At 38.4% G+C, this 5,225-nt stretch overlaps 1 pseudogene; it reads left to right on the top strand.

Annotated features, from left to right (window-relative positions):
• Nucleotides 1-1,191: 1,191 nt before the first annotated feature.
• On the top strand, nt 1,192-1,775 carry LOC127666964 (60S ribosomal protein L9-like; annotated as a pseudogene).
• The last annotated feature ends 3,450 nt before the right edge of the window (nt 1,776-5,225 follow it).

Genomic DNA, 5,225 nt, shown 5'->3' on the forward strand with positions numbered 1-5,225 from the left:
CTTTAGTCATCAAGAAAATGTAAATCAAAACAACCCTGAGATTTGACCTCATACCAGTCAGAATGGGTAAGATCAAAAACTCAGGAGATAGCAGGTGCTCCACTGCTGGTGGGATGGCAAGCTGGTACAACTACTCTGGAAATCAGTTTGGTGGTTCCTGAGAAAACTGTGCATAATACTACCAGAGGACCCTGCTATACCACTCCTGGGCATATACTCAGAGGATTCTCCAGCATGTAATAAGAACACATGCTCCACTATGTTCATAGCAACTTCATTTATAATAGCAACTTCATTTATAATAGCAACTTCATTTATAATAGGTGGGTTATTTATAATAACCTACCTGTCCCTCAACAGAGGAATGGATACAGAAAATATGGTACATTCACACAATGGAATACTACTCAGCTATTAAAAACAATGAATTCATGAAATTCTTATGCAAATGGATGGAACTAGAAAATATCATCCTGAGAGAGGTAAAAATCACAAAAGAATACACATGGAAATCATTCACTGAAAACAAGATAAGCCCAGGTTCAGTTTTAATATAACTAATTTATTTTATTGATTCATAAGGAACATTTTAGGTTTTAGACACAGTTTTTCTGAGAGAACATTTCACTAGAGGATGTAGTGCTGTTTATAAACTCAGGCGGTGTATTTGATTCATGGTGCACTGTCAGGTTTAACCTACCACTGATTTTTCACCATCCATTCAAATGCCAACATAGTAAAAAAGACCTATTTCTTTTTTGTTATTATTGGTTTTGTTTTGTTTTATGAGACAGGATTTCTTGGTGTAGCTTTGGCTGTCTTGGAATTTGCTCTATAGATTAGACTGGCCTTGAACTCATAGTGCTGAGATTAAAGGTTTGTACCCCCTCATCACATGGCTGACAATAATGAAAATGTTTTTAAACCAGGGTGTGTGACATTGGACCTTCTTGAGCGTAATACTAAGCTATACATGACAACCCTATAAAACACACAGTAATGAACCATGGTTGAAAGAGAAGCTCTTGGAAGTACCTATATTCGACAGTGAAGTATGTCACACACAGAACTTTAACTGTAGAGGACTGTTGCAGTATTTTCATACAAACTCTACAAGATAGATGTCTGGATTACAGGTTAAAATCTTCTCATCAAAAACTGAATCTTGCTTTTGCCCCATCTGTTGTGAGAATGAAGACCATTCTCAGCAATCAGAGTGTAGACATTTAGAAAACATCACCATCACTCTAAAGTGGCACATAGTCATTGTGAAGGGCCCCAGGGGAACTCCGGGGAGGGACTTCAATCACATCAGTATAGAGCTGAGTCTTCTTGGAAAGAAACAGAAAAGGCTTCGGGTTGACAAGTGGTCAGGTAACAGAAAGGAACTGGTCACATGTCACAAGCATCACTCTCACAAGGCATGTTCAGAACATGATCAAAGGTGTTATGGGAGCTTCCGATACAAGATGAGGTCTGTGTGTACTCACTTCCCCATCAACATCATTATTCAGGAGAATGGGTCTTTGGTTGAAATCTGAAGTTTCTTGGGTGAGAAATACACCCACAGGGTTCAGATAAGGGCAGGTGTTGCTTGTTCTGTGTCTTAAACCCAGAAGGATGAATTAATCCTTGAAGGAAATGATATTGAACTTGTTTCAAATTCAGCAGCTCTTATTTAGCAAGCTACAAAAGTTAAAAACAAGGATATCAGAAAGTTTTTGGAGGGAACCTATGTGTCTGAGAAGGGAACCGTGCAGCACACTGATGAGTGAGGCCTCATTTTCCTAGCTCCAGAAACAAGATCCTGATCACAAGTCTAATTTGGGCTCTTTGAGTTCAATAAAGGACTTATATATATTGGGAAAAAAACCAACTGAATCTTACTGGGTAATTATTATCATCTCTCTCAATTTCATGCTAACCTGTACTTGTCTATTTCTATAAAGTGTTTAATCTCACTATTTCATAAAAGGCTCTGAAAAGGATAGTTAACCTTTATGATTGTGTTTTGTTTTTTTGGGATGAACAAACTTTAAGAAAGAGGAATGCTTCCTTTAGGGTTTGCCTCACTTCTATGTGATCTGCTGTACTTAGCAATCATCCTATTCTGTCTTCCTTCATAGTCACATCTACTAGAAAAGAGCAAATCCTCACTTCCACAAAATCGCTATGCCTGTAAGACTAACTTGGTTTGAAACATCACTAAATGTTGCCTAGAGATATAGAATTTGACCACACCCAAAAAAACCCTCACCAATCACAAGTGATGAAGACAAATGAAAGCTTAAACAGCTCTGGGCACAGGGAACCACCAAGAGGATTCTGGGAAGGAGTCTTCCTACAGAATAGCACTTGACTCATGCTGAATGGGTGATGACGACAGAAATGAATTTTTGCACAGAAAGAACAGTGCTAAATATGACTATTAATTTACTACTTAAAATTGTGTTAGTTTCTTATGTCAACATCAAAAATTTAACTGTTCAAATGGCTCTGTCTGGTTTCCAGTGTTCTTTTAAAATATTCGAATTTTGCAATTAAAAAAAAAAAAAAGGCAACTCTTGCCATGTTCCAAGAGTTTTGGGTCAGATACTTAACAAGGTACCTTGGGAAATAGATCCCAGAGGCATAATTTTTAAAGTTTCACTTGTTATGAAGCAAATTTAGAATTGCTTGGTTTATAAAAACAGTCAAGTCAAGTGTTTCAACACAACCCCAGGAGAACCCTCATGACTTGTTCACCCAATAAAGCTCCACCTCTTCAGTCCATCACTTTTGTGATAAAGTTTCAACCCATGAACACAGGACACAGTCACAATCACAGAAACTATGTTTAGTTAGTCCAGAGCCTGAAAAACCATGATGACCAGTGTTCTAGTTAGTTTCCACCGAGGCATTTAATGAGGGAAGGGCTGGGGATGCATTCCTTCTTTAAAAACAAAAACAACAAACAAACAAAGCTTTGTATATGGCAGCCAACAAGAGAGAAGCATTTGGAAATGGCTAAGAGTTCCTTGGCCCCAGTTTTAAGAAACCATATTGAAAGACTGTCAAGGCAAGCCTAGCAAGGTCTTCAGCACACCCAACTGGTTTGAGGATTGAAGCAGTCTCTAGAATGTGGCTGTATATATGAATAGTCCTCTTTTTCTGATTATATACAATCCCAGTACTGTTAGAAAATCAATAACCTAAATATTTAAAGGCGGCAGCTGGGTGTGTATATTTTTTAAAAGTTCTTTTTTCTTTCAGAGATTCGAATGTCATACCTTTGACATCACTAGGCGTGACCAGCTGGAGTCATTGGATATAAACAGGATGCTTAGACAGTGTTATCTGTTTGTCTAGGAGAGTGGTCTGGGAAAAATGGAAAAAAAAATTCCCAATGAAAAAAACATGAAGATCCAGTTCAGTTGGAGTGCTTCCCAAGGAACTTGCTACAAAACACAGAAGAGGCTTACTATAGGGAATGTTCCGCACATCTAAACAGTGGCATAAAAAGCTCTGTGTGCAGATGTTTTCGTGTTGTGGTGGTAAATTCGGTGGAAAAAGGAAAGGAAGAGGCCAGTGTGTACATCCCACCTATCCATTCCCTTTGGATAGCAACAGTAAAGAAAAGACCTCTTTGGCAGTTCATGTTGAATAAGGGCCTTCTCTATGGTAGATATACCGAGGATTGAATAAATATCACTAGTAATAATGATACTGTACACAGAGCTTCCTTTGAATTTCATGGCTGGTTCTGGCCTGTTGACACTGAGGAAGCTAAAGGGACAGTAAAAGCTTCTATGTCTGGCATCTCCTTATAGGTAAGGAAGTATCTGCAATGGTCACAGGGAAACTGATTTGCTAAAACTGACATGACATTATGGAAGCTGCCTCAAGGAATTCATTTCTTTTCTTTTCTTTTTTCTTTTCTTTTCTTTTTTAATTTACATTCTTTGTTTACATTCCAAATGATGTTCCCTTTCCTGTTCTCTACTCCCCATAAGTCCCATTAGCCCTCTTCCCTCCGCCCATTTCCCAATCAACCCCCTCCCACTTCTTTGTTCTGGCAATCCCCTACAGTGCTGCAGCAAGCCTTTACAGGACCAGGGCCCTTTCCTTCCTTCTTCTTGGGAAAGATTTGATATGTGAGCTATGTCTTGGGTATTCAGAGCTTCTGGGCTAATATCTACTTATCAGTGATTGCATTCCATGTGTGTTCTTTTGTCTATGAGTTACCTCACTTAGGATGATATTTTCCAGTTCCAACCATTTGCCTGAGAATTTCATGAATTCATTGTTTTTAATTGCTGAGTAGTATTCCATTGTGTAAATATACCACATTTTCTGTATCCATTCCTCCATTGAGGGGCATCTGGGTTCTTTCCAGTTTCTGGCTATTATAAATAAGGCTGCTATGAACATAGTGGAGCATGTGTCCTTATTGCATGCTGGGGAATCCTCTGGGTATATGACCAGGAGTGGTATAGCAGGGTCTTCTGGAAGTGTCATGCCCAGTTTTCTGAGGAACCTCCAGACTGATTTCCAGAGTGGTTGTACCAGCTTTCAATCCCACCAGCAGTGGAGGAGTGTCCCTCTTTCTCTATATCCTCGCTAACACCTGCTGTCTCCTGAGTCTTTAATCTTAGCCATTCTGACTGGTATGAGGTGAAAGCTCAGGGTTGTTTTGATTTGCATTTCCCTAATAACTAATGATGCTGAACATTTCTTAAGGTGCTTCTCAGCCATTCGAAATTTTTCAGGTGAGAATTCTTTGTTTAGTTCTATACCCCATTTTTTAATAGAATTATTTGGCTCTCTGGAGTCTAACTTCTTTAGTTCTTTGTATATCTTTGATATTAGCCCTCTGTTGGATGTAGGATTGGTGAAGATCTTTTTCCAATTTGTTGTTGCCATTTTGTCCTTTTGACAGTGTCCTTTGCCTTACAGAATCTTTGTAATTTTATGAGGTCCCATTTGTCAACTCTTGATATCCCGAGTCTAACTGCCACTTCTTAGTGGAAATGAAGCACATTTCTATATGAGAATGGAGACCAAGAATAGTTTTGTGTTCACTTTGAAAATATAGCTAACAGTCTTCAAGCCATTTTTACAATTGCATCTAATTCTAGTAATAAATAACCAATACCTCAGAGGATGAGTAAAATAAAATGTGAAGGTTAGTAACCGTCAAATAAAACAATAAAAGATATTGTTTTTTAGAAAGTCTGCAGTATTGA

This window comes from Apodemus sylvaticus, chromosome 16 (genome assembly GCF_947179515.1).
Source record: "Apodemus sylvaticus chromosome 16, mApoSyl1.1, whole genome shotgun sequence".
Classification (NCBI taxonomy): domain Eukaryota; kingdom Metazoa; phylum Chordata; class Mammalia; order Rodentia; family Muridae; genus Apodemus; species Apodemus sylvaticus.